Source organism: Peromyscus eremicus, chromosome 3 (assembly GCF_949786415.1).
Source record: "Peromyscus eremicus chromosome 3, PerEre_H2_v1, whole genome shotgun sequence".
Taxonomy (NCBI): Eukaryota; Metazoa; Chordata; class Mammalia; order Rodentia; family Cricetidae; genus Peromyscus; species Peromyscus eremicus.
Genome location: NC_081418.1, coordinates 5654547 through 5672346, shown reverse-complemented (window position 1 = coordinate 5672346; position 17800 = coordinate 5654547).

Below are 17800 nucleotides of genomic sequence, written 5' to 3'. Positions count from 1 at the left end.
TTCCTTTTTCAACAAGCAAAGCTATGAGTAAAATTAAGGACAGCTTCAAAAAACTAGAAACCATAGAAACAGGTTATCCTATAATTATCATTGGGTATTTCATGTCATGTGATCCAGATACTGCCAAATATTCCCATGTAGGTATGTGTGCCCACACACATGCTCATGAATAGAATCAAACGTGCTCGTATTCTACTTCACTCCTTGATAGAGTCTCTTCTAGGGTTTGGAAAAATAAAAATTGCTACAGACCCAATTTTTTTATGCTCTGACTTCCTTATAGCTTTAGATGAAAAGGGAAAAGGCTATGTATTAAAACAAAAAGTCCAAGCCACAAGTGTTTTAATATATCCACTTGTCCCAACTCTACCATTTTGTATAGTCAAGTTTCTCTAAAATGCAGCAAATTTTTATGCGGGGGAGAGAGAGAGAGAGAGAGAGAGAGAGAGAGAGAGAGAGAGAGAGAGAGAGAGAGAGAGAGACAGAGACAGAGAGACAGAGAGAGACAGAGAGACAGAGACAGAGACAGAGAGACAGAGAGAGACAGAGAGAGAGAATGGAAGATGGCCAGAGTTCCAAGAGAATTGATGAATTGATATTAGATCCCTGAAGCCTGGATTCACAACCCATGCATTTGGGGATTCTATGTTTTGTCTTGCCTGTCCCTTACCTGCCTTGGAGGGTTCTGATGTAGATGCCCCACTTGGAAACATTGCAAACAGCCATGGAGAGGCTTGTTATGCAGCTTGCCTTGAAAGGACTCATCAGGAGGTGAAAACTGCAAGTACTCAGCTTGCAGGCTGTGGATCAGAACTTCTAGATATGGGGTGCAAAGTCATAGCAGAAACCTGGTTACCAGCTGCCATGAATAGGTTCAAGCATAACCATTGTCCAGAGACAGTAGCGAAGCAGCCCCTGTGGATATTCATAGACTTTTGCATTGAAGACGACACTGCAGATCTATTTCAAGTCTGATTCTGAACTAGGAGCAGACAAGAAAGCAGGTTGTCCTGTTTTGCTGTGAGGGCACAGGTTTTGTCAAAGTCCATCCATATACAGAATGCAGAAGGTTTTGAGTTTTGTGCAGCTGGACAGCATTAAAGAGTGAGACATGGAAAGTTTTTGGCCCAGAGATACCATGAAAAGTTTTGTTTCCTACCTGAGCTGTGCCAGCAACCTTCAGGACATGTCCTTCATCAATATGACTCCAAACACATAGTTTTGAGAGACAAGATAAGTGGCATTTCTGTATATGTTCTTCTTATTTACAAAGTATGGGCAATCTCTGGAAGATTCAAACGACATATTCTTTCTTAAGGGAAAGCTACACAAAATACTCATGAGTTGCATTCATTTGGAAACTCTCAGCTTGAAGTCCAGACTGCTAAAGGAATCAGAGTCAAAGAATCAGAATGTTCAAACACTAATCAGATGAAGTAACTGGGTCTGAAAACATCCACATGAGAGGGGGCAGTTTCAAATCCCTCCGACCTCTGCTAGAGGAGACGGGCACTCTTCAGACCCTTCTCCTAGACCACCACAGCACCACTGGTTCTAGCTTGGTGCCATCCTGCTTGTGCTGAGCCTCTGCTCCCAGCTTAGCGTGCTCAGCTGCTCTGGGAACTCCATGATTGTTCTGAAGAACCTAGTGGGCTCCACAGCCAGGCTGAGCCAGTTAAACTGAGGACTCCATCCTGTATTTCAAGAGAGCCTTGATAAAGATTTCAACTGTTATTCTGAACAGAAGTTTTCCCAGATTTCGTCTAAGCTGCAGCAAATATGGAGGGACCTAAGACCTGAATGCAAGGTCCAGCTGTGTGCCAAATTCTATGATTCTACATAGTTCCAATATTTCATTCTGGGGGTCCAGTAACTACTGAGAACTAACTTCATGGGAATCCCTTACAATGGAAGAGTTATTTATCGACAATCTGATTCAGGCAGGAAGATCAAAGGTCAAGTCCAGCATAGGGTATATAGGTAAATATCTTCACCATACATTCCTAAGAGAAGGTCAGAAATAAAGAGCATTGGAGGGGAAGAAAAAATATGATAATATTGACTGATCTGAGTCTGAAGATCTGAGAACTGCAATGGGCAGAAGACTGGTGATACACATTCTAGTCAAGCCCAAAGTCCCTAAAACTGGGAGTGCTGAAAACCAGTGCTGAAAGATGTGAACATATGTCTGTGCTGTCCTAGCTCAAGATGAAAGAGGAAATTTCACTACCTTCCTTGGTTTTGTCCTGTTCAGGCCCTCCATGAGTTGCATTTTAGATCTAAAATGGTAATGTTAATATTCTTTCCTCAGTCTACTCATGAAAATGCTATTCTCAAACACTGTCTCAGAAATATTCAAGCATGTTCACCACCAATCTGGGTATCTTTGACCCCAATACTATTAATACATACAAATTACCACAACACATTTAACCATACCAAGCATTATAACAGTAGATGATCAAAAAAAAAAAATAACAGAATTGTAATTGGAATAAAAGGAATGCTGCATGGCTTTTAAAAAGTAGTTTTGAATTGAGGGTAAAATAGACATAGACTTATGAGGAGAACTCACCAAAATTTTCATATTTGGCCAAAAAAGAATTTATGTGTGTAAATGTAACCATCTTATTAAATAAGAAACATAGAGCCAATACAGAGATGAAATCCAAGAGGGCAGAGCAATAGCTAAGAGCTAAAAACCTTACTCCTCACTGTCGCTGTTGTCCTACCTCTCCAAAAGAGAGCTATTTCCTGTGTGTTTGTGCTTTTTATAGACTTTCTGTTCTGCCTTCTCATTGGTTGTAAACCCAACCACATGACCGCCTCATCACTGCCTGTCTGTACAGACCTCCAGGTCTTCTATGGTTGGTATTGAGATTAAAGGTGTGTGTCTCCATGCTGGCTGTATCATTGAACACACAGAGATCGGCCTAGCTCTGCCTCCCAAGAGCTGGGATTAAAGGTGTGCACCACCACCGCCCAGTTTCTGCTATGGCTTGCTATAGCTCTGACCCCCAGGCAACGTTATTTATTAACATACAAATAAAATCACATTTCAGTACAAGTAAAATATCACCATATGTAGCTAGAGTTTTCCTGCCTGGCCCACAGTCAGGACAAATCTCTCTCACCTGCCAGTCCCACAGCCGCTCAGACCCAACCAAATAAACACAAAGACTTATTTTGCTTACAAACTATATGGCCATGCCAGGCTTCTTGCTAACTGTTCTTATAGCTTAAATTAATCCATTTCCATAAATCTATACCTTGCCACGTGGCTCGTGGCTTACCGGCATCTTCACATGCTGCTTGTCATGGTGGTGGCTGGCAGTGTCTCCCTGACTCAGCCTTCCACTTCCCAGAATTCTCCTCTCTCCTTGTCCCGCCTATACTTCCTGCCTGGCCACTGGCCAATCAGTGTTTTATTTATTTGACCAATCACAGCAATTTGACATACAGACCATCCCACAGCACTTCCCCTTTTCTTTTCTTTTTTTTTTTTTAAAGAAGAAGGTTTTAACTTTTACACATATCCAAAGCCAGCTTGGTATATTTGGGAATTTGGGCGTAGCTTCTCTTACTACTTCCTGCTGGAGGGGGGCGCTGTATCTTATGGGGACATAAAGAAAATTTTAGGGTTATGGAGTAGTCCGTGAGGGTGTATCGTCTGAGCCAGTTGCCTTCAAACGGTTCTGGATGTTGGATCATCTGGGCCTTTGTGTCATCGGAGACCTTTCAGGGGGTCTTGGCTGGTCAAACCTGATGTATCTTAATCTGGAACAAATCCATAGCCTCTGGCTTTCTGTGGAAACAAAAGCAGAGCCTCCTTTCCAAAGCAACATATCCTTACAACCAAATTTTGAAGTCAAAGTACCTTTAAAATATACATTTTGGCATAACTCAACAGCTTTTGCAATCAAATGTTTTTCTTCAGTTACGAATATCAAAGAGAACATAATCCAGATTCTCTGTGTGGTAGCCATCTTTTGTGGCTTATTTTTTTATATTAGCTTGAGTCTATTGCTTTAAACTGCAGCCTTCTAAGCCTGAGATGGCACTGTGGCTGCTGGCTCTACCCACTTCAGTTTCCCAACATGGAGGTGGTACGTTTTCCCGCCAGCTCTGGGAGCCATCAACTCTCAGAAATAGTGGGTCTGTGCTTCTATCAAAGCAGCGTGTAGCCCAGAAACCTTTTTGTTTTGTACTAGTGAAGGCTAAATCCACCACGCAGCTTAATGCGCCACTTGCAGAGGCCTCATTCCTGCCATATTGCAGGTTGAGAACACATGCCAGGAACCCGCCATAGTAGCTCAAACACGCAGGCTGTTGCTAGCTTGAAAGAGACAACTAGGAACTGTTTTTAGCTCTGTTTTAGAATCTTTTTACTCAGGTTTTAGGTGAAAACTTTTGCCAACACGTTGAGCACCATTATATGTGTAGAATGTTAAAATTAAAAGAACCATGTCTATCACAGTTTTTTAACTTAACAGGTAAAAAATGAAATTTAAGAATACTTTGTCCAAGGAACGATCACACGTTCAGACTAAGTATTATAATTCTCTCTCTGTGCTCCTAATCCAGCATCCTTTTCAATGTTCTCGTCATGATAGGAGCAGAAAGGGTATTTCTTTTTATTCTTAATTTTGTTTTTGTTTTTTTAATATAGATTTTTCAGTATGTAGGCCAGAATAATAATGTACTTATCATCCTCCTGTCTCAGCTTCAAGGGTGCAGGGATTCCAGATATGCTGCACCATGCCAAACTAAACAATGACATCCTGCCTCAGAAAAGAAAGTGGTGATCTGTAGAGAAAGATGCTTGTATTAGTTTGCTTCCTGTTTCTGTGATAAAGCACCATGACTAAAAGCAACCTGGGGAAGAAAGGGTTTATTTCTGCTTACAGCTTATAGTACAACTTGGAAGGAAGTCATTATACACACTCAAGGCAGGAACCTGTAATCAGAAAAAGATGCCAAGGCCACAGAGGTGACTTGGCTTTCTTTCTCATTCATCTCAGGATCATCTGCTTAGGGGTGGCGTTGCCCATAGTAAGCAGGGTCCTCTTACTATTTCAATTATTAATTTTAAAAATGCCCTACAGACTTGCCTACAGGAAAAAATGATAGAAGGATTTTCTCAGTTGAGGTTTCTCTTCCTGATAATTGAAGCTTGTGTCATGTTGACAAAAACTATCTAGAACAGTTATATTTAAACAGCAACTGGAAAATGTAGAAGAAATGGATAATTTCCTATGCACAAGTAACCTATTACAATTAAATAAAAAAGTATAAACAACATAATTGATCTACAATAGTCAATGAGACTGAAGCAGCAATACATCTGCCTAGAGCAAAAGATCCAGAACCAAATGGATTCAATTATGAACTCCACCAAATCCTCAAAGAGGGCTTACACAAAAATCAATCCTTTTTATAATATAAAGGCAAAACTAATTGTCGTAGTTAGGATTTCTACTGCTGTGAGGAGACACCATAACCACAACAACTCTTATAATGGAAAAACATTTCATGAGGATGGCTTACCTTTTCAGAGGTTCAGTCCATTATCGTCATGGTGGGACATGGTGGTGTGCAGGCAGACATAGTGCTGATTCCATCTTGATCAGAGGGCAATAGGAAGTGGACTGTCTCACTGGGTGTGCAGTGAATATCTGTTCTATCTATGACCTTGAGGTACAGCCCCTTGAGATGTAGCAGGTAACTGTTCTACCTATAACCTTTAAGTACCTGCCCCTGGGGCATGGCCTCAGGGCTAAGATGCTGATCTCTTCTCTCCCTCCTGGGCTTGGATGGTGCAGACTGACTCAGGCAGTAGAACAGTGTGGGACAGTACCTTAGCCTTCTGCTATCCTGTTTAATGAGTTTTCTTTCCTAATAAATTCCTTCTACCCTTTAAGCAGACTCTGGTGGATTTCTTGCTTTAGGTGTGGCTTGAGCATACATGAGACTGCAAGTCCACTTCTACACTGACACACTTCCTCAAACAAGACCACACCTATTCTAACAAGGGCCCACCTCCCAATAGTGCCACTCTCCTTTGGGGCCGTTTTCTTTCAAACTACCACATTGAACCCCAAAAGCTTGTAACAATATCATAATGCAAAATGCATTTAGTCCAACTTCAAAAGTTCCCATAGTCTATCACAGTCTCAACAATGTTTAAAATTCTGAGAATCATGCAATCTCGTAACTGTAAGCCCCTAAAAAATTAAAATAAAGAAGCAGATCACATATTTCCAACATATGGCACAGGATATATATTATTATTCCAAAATGTAGGGAATGAAGTATGGTGAGAAAATACTGGACCAACGCAAGACAGAAAATCAGCTGGGTAAACTCCAAATTTCGCATCTCCATGTTTGATGTCAAAATGCCCTTCAGATTTCCAACTCTGTTCTGCTTTGTTGACTGCAAAGTACTCTTTCTCTTTGTCTGGTTCCAATCCCTGTTAGTAGCTTTCCTCAGCAGATATCCCACTGTTCTAGCATCTCTATCATCTTGGGGTCTCTAAGGCAATCCACCATCACAGCTTCACCTTTTCATTGCTTCAGTTTCTCCTTCACAGCTTCCACAATGGCCTCTCTAGGCCTCTGTTCAAGGATACCCCTGACACATGCCTGGTCTCAGCAGCTTTCCTTAGTTGTGAAGGAAGGTTCTATAATGCCTTTCTTCTATCCTTGACTCTAAAGCCAGAGCCATGTGACCAAAGCTGCCAAGTTCTTGTTTGCTGGAACTGTAACATGGTCTCCTTGTTTAATTACTGCTTCACCAGCTTGATGTTTTCCATGATTTCTTTCACTGCCTAAGCTTGGCTGTCCTGAAACTTGCTCTGTAGACCAGCCTAAGTTTGAACTCACAGATCTTTCAATTACATTTTCACCAGCTTTCTGTTTTTGATGATTTCCTTCACTGCCTAAACTTGGCTGTTCTGGAACTTGCTCTGTAGACCAGGCTGTCCTCAAACCAGCCCTTGCCTTCCAAGTGCTAGGATTAAAGGTGTGCACCACCACACCCAGTTCTAAGCTTTTCTTTAATTCCTTTTCACAACTTAGCTGAGTGAGATCTTGACCTGAGGTCACCACTCCCTTTATTTCATTTCTTAATCTGTTTCCTAGAACACAGGACTTAGCTCCATTCTACTTCCTAGTCCTCCTTTTTTCCTAAAATTTTACATTGCTCCTTTTTACTATCAATCTGTATAAGAGTGTGTAGTAATAACCACACAACAGAGTCAACACTAGGCTGTTTTGAGATTTCCTTTGCCAATGGAATTAATCCAAATCACTTCACTTTCAAGTCAGGCAGACTCTTCAGACAAGTGCAAAAAGCAGCCACTTTCTTCACCAAAATATTACAAGAAAAATTTCTAGGCAACATACTAAAGTTCTTCTCCTGTGAAACATCTTGAGCCAGCCTACCACAGTTCAAATCACTCTTAGCATCACTGTCTTTCATGCTTCTACTGGTATGGACCGTTAAACAGTACTTAAAGCACTCTACTGCTTCCTTAACCCAAACTCCCAAAGTTGAAATTCCTCCAAATAAAATCATGGTCAGGCAAAACCCTAGGCCTTAGTACCAACTTCTGTCTTAGTTAAGGTTTCTAGTGCTGTGAAGAGACACCATGACCATAGCAACTCTCATAAAGGAAAACCATTTAATTGGGGTGGCTTACATTTTCAGAGGTCTAGTCCATTTTAATCATGATGAGTAGCATGGCAGTGTGCAGGCAAACATGGTTCTGGCTCCATCTTGATCAGAAGGCAATAGGAAGTGGACTGTCTCACTAGGCATGGATTGAGCATATATGAGACCTCACAGTCCACCATAGTGACACACTTCATCCAACAAAACCACACCTACTCCAACAAGGCCACACCTCCTAATAGTGCCACTCTCTTTGAGGGCCATTTTCCTTCAAAGAACCACAAGAGGCCACTGCAATGTGCTATTGCCTCCTGTTCTTTGTGACAACCTGACTTGAGAGTTTCTTGTACTGCTTTTTCTCTCTACATTGAATGAAATGGTACAACCTGGTGCTCAAGAGCTTTCAAAGCTGTGTGGTTTGAGTTTATCAGCACACCAGCATCACCTATTAACAATGAATTTCACAACAAGGGTTTCACGTGGTGCTGATGATGCTTACCTATACACTCTGCATGTCATTATTATTGTGGAAAACAAGTATGGTTGAAAAGATGGTTAGATGTTCTAGTAGACTTTAATTCCTTATACAGGGGGTTATTTCATTTCCTAGTAAAGTGTTCTATCAAATGTAAACAATCTTTTACAGTCTGCACAACGGCTTGGACTGGTAGTGTATGTCTTTAACTCCAGCACCCAGGAAGTAAAAGCAGGCCAATGACTATGAGATCAAGGTCAGCCTGGTCTACTTAGTGACTCTCAGATCAGCTGGGGCTACACACTGAGGCCATGTGTCTCAAATGAAATAAAAGTTATATGATATCATGTCTTTTGACCATGATAACATTCATATTGCATGTTACCATCACTATGATAATGACAGCTATGAAAGTATCTAGAAAAAGTTCTATATTGTAATTATCTCAAGTTTCTCATTTCTACAAACAGATCTTTCCTATGTCTTTGATTCAAAGATGAACTCTTACAAGGTCTAACTTTCTTGGCTTCTCAGTTTCCATTTCAAGGACTACACTGTTGAAACCATGACATTTTTCTGATAAATATTAACCAAAGCAATTTATCCAGAGTTTCCCCCATGATACTTATACACTACTGTAATTTAAATATCCCATCACCATCCTACTGAAAAATAGTAAGGCTATGGACTGTTGAATAATTTGTAGCCATGGTTACTTGTATTGGATGCTCCACCCAGGTGTAAACAACAGCCCAACTAGATTCCAGTTTATCTGAACAGTTACATAATGTGTTAGTAATAACATGCCCTCAATTACAAGTACATAACAAGATTAAAATTCCTTGGCCAACATTAATTTTCTATATCCAAATTTAGATTGAAGGTGAATAAATAGAAAATATGACCAGCATTCTAACAAGACACAAATAAGATCTATTTGTTCTCATAAAAAGTGTATTAATTTCTGTTCATGATATTCAAACATTGATCAATAAACAAATCTCTTTCAAATCACAGATAGAGTGTATACAATATTTAAAATAACAATATTATGAAGGTGTGTAAGGTTCTTCTTTATGACAAATACAGTTTTACATAAGTAATTAGGTGCTTGCTCAGCTACATGTAAGTGCCTCTGTGATCACTGTCCATGGCAAACTCCAGGTAGCTTGGCAATAAGCTTATCAGTGTCAGTATCTACCAGTGTTACTACACTGTGTCTGTTGACCACCTTGGGAGCATGCTGCGGTTCATGTATCTCTAGCTGACAAAGGTTAGACCTCTGTCTCTCCCAGACAGAAAATAGCAATATTAAATAAAGACATTGGAGTAGAATGACAGAACAGAAGAGAGGGGAACACAAAACCCTGCTAGTGTTAGAAATTCCCTCCAGCAGATCTGTAGCATTCATAAGAGAATACATTCTTTAGTCACAGAGTTGGACAGGGTCATTATAAAGTATGACTGTATGAATTCACATATTTGTAAAAAGCCTGTGAAGTTCTTTGTAAACAATAAAAAGAGGATTGAAAATTTGAAATTGAAATTGAGGATTGAAATAGAAATTAAAGATTTGGTTTAAAAATGAGAACTCTGGCTCAGTACTTAACCAAGTTTATCCAAATCTATATTTAATCTACTGGTAACTTAAAAATGATTAGAAACTTGCAAGCCATACAAAGAGTTAAGAGAAAATAATTGTTGGCCTGATTGTTGGCATTAAACTAGATCAGGGGACCTATAGAATCAGCTGTCTGTGTTGGCAGTGTTGAGCAAGGAAACTATGGAATGAAAATGAGGAGAGAGAAGAGGATGGAGAGGAACGGGAGAGGAGGGGAGCAGGGAAGGCAGCGTTAAAGAGGTAAGCTTTTGAATGAAACTCCAAGTCTAGGACTTCTTCACTTATCCAAAGCTGCAGTTTTTAGAAGATCACTATCATTCTGAGTCAAATCTTCCTCTCCCAGTCTCACTCAAGCCGTTTCATATTTGAAAGTTAAATTTTCACTACACGAAGACTTGTAGCTTTGCCTTCTGGGTTTTCTGTTCATTAAAAGTGAGCAGAAGGCATCCAAATGATCTTGTTTTAACCAGAAAGGTCTTAGAAATGATGACCTTTAGTGTAATTGGTGCAACATAGTCATGATTAACCATTCTGAGATAACAAAACTATATCTTCATCAAAGCAAAGTGTTTGAGAAGGGAGCCATATATGGGCAAAATCTGTAGGGTATGTGCAAATATACACATATTGATATAAATATACTTATTTGATATGTATATACACAGACTTATATATGTATATATGAACACATACCTCTCTATATGTATGTAAGAGAGATATAAAATGTTTTTTAAGTTGAAGTTCATTCTCCTGACTGAATGTCTTTATATAGACACACCAATAGTTAACATATAGTTAATAAATATCTATAATGTGTAGAAAATGCTTGTAATTATTCTTGCTAACACTAACAGACAATTTATATTACTCTCACATTAATCCTAATTAAGAATCAAGTTAATTAAGGAACTATTTTAAAAAATGAATACGTAATCTTTACACTCACACTCAGATTACTACAACTATTGCTAATCATTCTTGGTTTGTCCTGATGGTTAGATTGTTTCTATTACATCCATGTTGCTATTCTTTTGTCTTGTTTCTACATGTTGTCCATGATACTAATTTTAAGGTTAAACTTTCAAAAAATAAAAACTGAGTCTTGAGATCTGAAGAACTTTTGGACATTTTAAAAGAATAATATTTTATTTAAAATTGTTATTAGTTACTTAATGGTTTTCAAATCAATTGTCTTTATGTTAAAACATAAAAGGAGTTATTATGGAAAAAAGTAAAATATCTCATCTTTACAGCTTTTTCCTCTTTATTATAAACTCTATATATATCCATAAGAAAATTTCTATCCATATACAAATATACATACATGAGTATTGATGTGTATTTATATCTGATGTAGTTACATATGCTTATTAGAATATTAACAGTTATATATAAAAAGGCTTCCACAAAAATTAGTTTACTTAAACTGTCCCCTTTAAGTGAAAATAGGTTGTTTATGTTGATTTGCTAGTACAAAACAAAAAAAGAGGTTTCTAGGCTACACGCTGCTTTGATAGAAGCATAGACCCACTATTTCTGAGAGTTGATGGCTCCCAGAGCTGGTAGGAAAACATACCACTGCCATGTTGGGAAACTGAAGTGGGCAGAGCCAGCAGCCACAGCACCATTTCAGTCTTAGAAGGCTGCAGTTTAAAGCAATAGACTCAAGGTAATATAAAAAATAAGCCACATAAAGATGGCTACCACATAGAGAATCTGGATTATGTTCTCTTTGATATTCGTAACTGAAGAAAAACATTTGATTACAAAAGCTGTTGAGTTATGCCAAAATGTATATTTTAAAGGTACTTTGACTTCAAAATTTGGATGTAAGGATATGTTGCTTTGGAAAGGAGGCTCTGCTTTTGTTTCGACAGAAAGCCAGAGGCTATGGATTTGTTCCAGATTAAGATACCTCAGGTTTGACCAGCCAAGACCCCCTGAAAGGTCTCTGATGACACAAAGGCCCAGATGATCCAACATCCAGAACCGTTTCAAGGCAACTGGCTCGGACGATACAGCCTCATGGACTACTCCATAATCCTAAAATTTTCTTTATGTCCCCATAAGATACAGTGCCCCCCTCTAGCAGGAAATAGTAAGAGAAGCTATGCCCAAATTCCCAAATATACCAAGTTGGCTTTGGATATGTGTAAAAGTTAAAACCTTCTTCTTTAAAAAAAAAAGAAAAGAAAAGAAAAGGGGAAGTGCTGTGGGATGGTCTGCATGTCAAATTGCTGTGATTGGTCAAATAAATAAAACACTGATTGGCCAGTGGCCAGGCAGGAAGTATAGGCGGGACTAACAGGAGAGTGGAGAGAACAGGAAGATGGAGGAAGTCACTGCCAGCTGCTGCCATGACAAGCAGCATGTGAAGATGCCAGTAAGCCACGAACCACGTGGCAAGGTATAGATTTATGGAAATGGATTAATTTAAGCTGTAAGAACAGTTAGCAAGAAGTCTGCCACAGCCATACAGTTTGTAAGCAATATAAGTCTCTGTATTTACTTGGTTGGGTCTGAGTGGCTGTGGGACTGGCAGGTGACAGAGATTTGTCCTGACTGTGGGCCAGGCAGGAAAACTCTAGCTACAAACATTCTGATAATTTTTCCTTGTATATGCCACTATAATTTTTTCAACAAAGTTTAGATACTATGATTGACGAATGGCCAGAAGCTTGATAAGTAAATGAGATTGGCCTTGTGCATTCTTTTTGTTGATCTTTAAGAGACAGAGAGAAGGGGAAGCATCTTGTTGCTTTTGGCAGCACCAAGGCCAAAAATTATTCAAGGTCCATAGACTTTAGAAACAAAATCTAAAGCATGTATTTTCTTTGTTCAACAAATATGCTGTAATATTCACTCTTCAAAATAAAATCTTTCAGAGCATAATTATATCCATGTTGTCCATTTTTTGCTGTGGGAATAGCTTTTGGTGTATGCTGAGTGAGGGTACGGTACTCCCTTTTATCTGGCTACTGTTGGGTCAATTGGATGACATAGAAAAGAACAGAATGACATGAGTTTTCAAAGAATTTGAAATTGAATTTCAACTTACAATTTAGTTTTTCCAGTGAGTATACTAACTTAGTGGTGAGGTCACACAAAGTACAAGGGATATTACCTCTTTTTATTTTTTTATTCTGTGCCTTTACCAAAGAAGATAAATGACCAAGCACTGTAATATTTAGGAAGCTCAATTAATCAAAGCAGTTTTCTCATTCCATTCTTAAACGGGAAAAGGATGTTAACATGCACAAAATATGTACACCCACATAGCAAGAGGAAAGCAACATTGAAAGCAGCCTCAAATTCTCTATCCTCATGCAGTTACTGCTGCATGTGATCACTGTCGACAAAATGTTTAACGCATGAAAAGGCAGAACATTCAAGTAATAACATGTTTGATTTTCTTTCTGTGGAGTTAGCATGTCAATAACTAATTTCATTCTTTCAATGATATAAAGACTGCATTAAGTTTGTTCCTAGGTAGCTATAGGATTCTCAAGTTCCCTTGATGTTGCTACAATGACAGGATTCTGTCCTTTTTAGATGCTAAGTAATATCTCATTGTGTATTTGTAGCACCTTTTCTTTATTGCCCTTCACTTGTGGATGCGTAGGCTGGTTCTCTCTCTTGATCACTGTGAACAATGCTGCACTAAGTATGTGCATTTCACGTCTCTTCCTCATATACTTTGGATAAATATTTATTAATGGATCTTCTGTTGGCTCTAGTTTTCTACTTAAAGAAAACCTCCACAATCTTTTCTGTGATAACTGTACTGATTTACATTTTCCATCAGTCCACATTTTTTCACACCCTTTTTAATGTTTATCCTTTATCTTTTTGATAACAGTCACTTTAACTGAGTGAGGATGTCTCATTTTGTCTTTGGCTTGCATTCTTCTGGTGTGTAGTGATGGTGAGCATTTTTCAAATATCTGACTTATATGTATATCTTCTTTTGAGAAATATTTATCCATGTCTTTTGTCTATTCAGTAGCTTGAACTTCTAATATGTTATGGCTCCCAATTCTCAAATACATGTGGCAAATATTTTCCCATTCTGTGTTGCTTCTTTACTGTCGGGTATTTCTTTTTAACATAGAAATTTAGTGCATCTACTTTTGTTTCTGTTGCCTGAGGGTTTTTTTTTTTTTTTTAGCTAATTCAATAAAATGCTCTCTATAACTGCATGCATTTCCTTACAGTAATTTTGTTCTTTTTATATTTACATTTAAGTCTTTAACTCATTTGGAATTTATTTTTGTCAATAGTGAGAGACACGGTTTACTTTCATTCTCCTTTTGTAGACATACCAGTTTTACCAACACCATTCATTGAAAATAGTTTTCTCACAGTGTGTGTTTCTGGCAACTTTGTCAAAAAACAAGTTGGCTGAAAGAATATGCCTCTGGTTTTGAAAATATAAAATTACTTGATGCTGTAAGTGAAATTCCAGTTGTTTTAACACTCTGGTGAAAATAAAAGCCAAGATAGAGAAATCTTTTCAAGAAAACATGTACAACTCTTGGTGAGAACCATGGTCCCTCTAACTCCTTCCTGCTGCTCCTCTCAGCCCATCTCCATCCTTTTATGTCTCCTATTGACCCACAGAAGCATTTTCACTCCTCAGCCACAACACTTGACTAAGATATATGTGTGTGTGTGTGTGTGTGTGTGTGTGTGTGTGTGTGTGTGTGTGTGTGTGTTAGACAGCAGCAACAAAAGAATGGAACACCCACCTGAGAAAGACAAGACTAGATATCTACATCAAGAAGTACCTCAATCCGCACTAACTCCAGATGCCCACATCTTAGCACAAGAAACAAAAATACATATAACCAAGACAGTATGCTTCCTCCCAAAGCCAGTAACTGTGTTTTACTAGGCCTTGGGAAATCCAATTTGTCTGAAGTATAGGACAAAAACATCAAAACAGCAATTATAAATATGTTCAAGGACTATAAAGAAGAGATGAATAAATGCCTTAATGAATACCGCAAAAGCACAAACAGTGACTTGGAGAGTGGAATGAAATAAAATCTTAAATATTTTAAGACATGAAAGTAGAAATAGTACCACTAAGGAAAACTCAAACTGAAATAAAACTGGAAATTAAAAACGTAGGATGCCAAACTTGAGAGATAAGCCTCACTAATAGATTATAAGACAAGGAACAGAGAGTTTCAGGTCTTGGAAAACCGGGAGAAAATATAAGTAGCTCAGCTAAAGAAAAAAGTTAAATATAAAAAATGCCAAGCACAAAACATGCAGGAAATCTGGGACACCACAAAAAGATAAATGTAAGAATAATAGGAACAGAGGAAGGAGAAGAAACCCATGTCAAAGGCACAGAAAATATTCTTACCAAAATGATGGAAGTAAACTTCCCTCTGAAAAGGAAGTTGCCTATAAATGTACAAGAATCATACTGAATACCAAATAGATAGGACAGGATCAGAAAAGATTTCCCACAACACATAACAATCAAAACACTAAATCTGCAGAACAAAGAAAGAATATTGAAAGGAGCATAGGAAAAATATCAAGTAGTATGTAAACAAAGTCCCATTACCGTGACACTGGCCTCCTAGGACAAACTCATTGAAACTGGTCAGTGTCCTAATGACTGAAAATTGGGCCATACATACAATAGAGAACTAAATTAAAGCTGTTAACAATTGAATGTAAATTAACACAAATACTAAAAACTATGGGTCACAACAAACGCTGTTCAAAGAAGTAAGTTCATAGCACAGAGGCCTACATTACAAAAGAAAAAAAAAACCTGGGGAGATCTCATATTACTCATATTAGTAACTTAGGCAGAAAATTACCAAACTCAGGGCTGAAATAAATGTAATAAAAACAAACAAACAAACAAAAATAAACCCAAATAATTGTTAAAATAAAGAGTTCTTTAGAAAATCAAGGAGATTGACAAATCCTTAAAAAAATTAACTAAAAGACACAGAGAAAAGATTCAAATTAATAAAATTAGGGACATAAAGGGGGAATATTATAGCAGATATTAAGGAAATTCAGAGAATCAATCATAAGGTTATACTTTTAAAATGTCATCCTGAGTGCAATAATGCAGACCAAGAAAGACAAATATGGAATGCATTTGTTTATATGTGGCTGTTATCTGTTAAGTCTGTTAATGACAAATAAGCTACAATCTGCAGAACCACAGAGGTTAGGTATAGAATAAGGGACTTGGGAAACAGATAGAAACCCTAGGAAAGGTAAGTTATGGGTGGATGGGGAGGGGACTGGGACGGGAGGAACAAATAGGGAGGGGAGGGAAAAGGGAATGAGAGAGGAAACAGAGGGAGAGACAGCTAAAACTCAGGGCCATTTCAGGGGTAACATGGAAACCTATTAGATAGACTAGAAGCTTCCTGACTATATATATACACACATACAAAGTAGATCTCAGTGAAATCACCAAATAGTGGGAGGAAAGAGTCCCAACTAGCCATTACTTATTGCCAAATGGAGCTTCCAGTACCAGCAAGGGATTACATCTAATAGGGTTGCTGACCAAAGGGGCCTCAGAGGAGCCTCAAACAAACTGGGCTTTTACCAAGACTAGAGGTTGCTCCTCAGAAATTGATGGCAAGGCCCCAGTGCTGAAAATAAATACAACTCATTGAATATGAGGAAGCTTTCAATTCTGCATATGTGGTGATTTGAATGAAAATGGCCCCCATAGGCTCATAGGGAATGGCACTATTGGGAGGTGTGTTCTTGTGGCAGTAGGTGTGTCCTTATTGGAGATATTGTGTGACTGAGGGTGGGCTTTGAGCTTTCAAAGCCCGGCCCAGCGTCACTTTATATTTTCTGCCTTCCAATCCAGATGCAGAACTACCAGCCGCTCCAGTACCATATCTGCCTGAATGCTGCCATGCTTCTCACCATGCTGATAACAGACTAAGCCTCTGAACTGTAAGCCAGCCCCAACTAAATGTTTTCCTTCTTAAGAGTTACTCTGGTTATGGGGTCTCTTCATAGCAATAAAAGCCAAACCAAGACAACATTCTAGAGTCTTTGGTACAGAAATGTATGCTCACAAAGTAGAAAAGTAAGCACCAGCATGGCCACAAACATTCTGTCTACAATAGTGTTCTGCCTGCAAGATATACAAGAGTAATGATGGCACAAAGCTTGTGGTAACCAATCAAGATCTGATTTGATTTAAATTACACTCCAAAAGGCGGAATCTATATATTCAGCACTGTTTGGGTGACCAAGAAACTGCTACCAGATATCCCAGGGACCTATGGGAAAAACAAATACTACTAGCATAAAAAAATGCAGCAATAAAATGGCTCCAAGGGTATTCTGTTATACTCAGTGCCTTGTTTAACCTTCATCAGAGAAGCTTCCTCCCTTATGCAGAGAGTGAGAAACCTTGGAACATTCAGCCTTAAATGCCATGATGTCCCTATCAAATTCCTCCCTTCAGGGCTCAGAGAACCCGGCAGAAGAGGAGGTAGAAATAGTGTAAGAGCCGGAGGAGCTAAAGGACCCCAAGAAAACAAAGCCTTTAAACCAACAGAATCAACTCACACATGAATTCCCAGATACTGAGGCCATGTGCACAGGACCTGTATGTTTCTGCATCAGATGGGGTTTTAGAGCTAAAGGAGAAATGGGCACATACTCCCACCCCTAACCAAGAAGCTAACTCTGATTGACAGCCACTTGAAAATGAAAATTTAGTTTTCTTACAAGGGAGTCTCACCCAGGAAACAAACTATTCTTTAGGGTAGGTCACATGCCCAGCAGTAGCTTGCAAACAGAAAATGAAATTAAAGCATCTTTGGTGATTCCTTGTCTCATAATATTGTGTCAGGGTTTTGTTTTGCTTTGATTTTAATTATATCTTACTTTTAATTTCTATTTTTATTATTTTATTTGTATATTTTTCTTTCTTTTTACTCTACAGGTCTTTTGTATATAATATTGCTTCCAGTTTAGGATTTTTGTGGGATTTCTGAGTGTGTGAACTAGTGGGT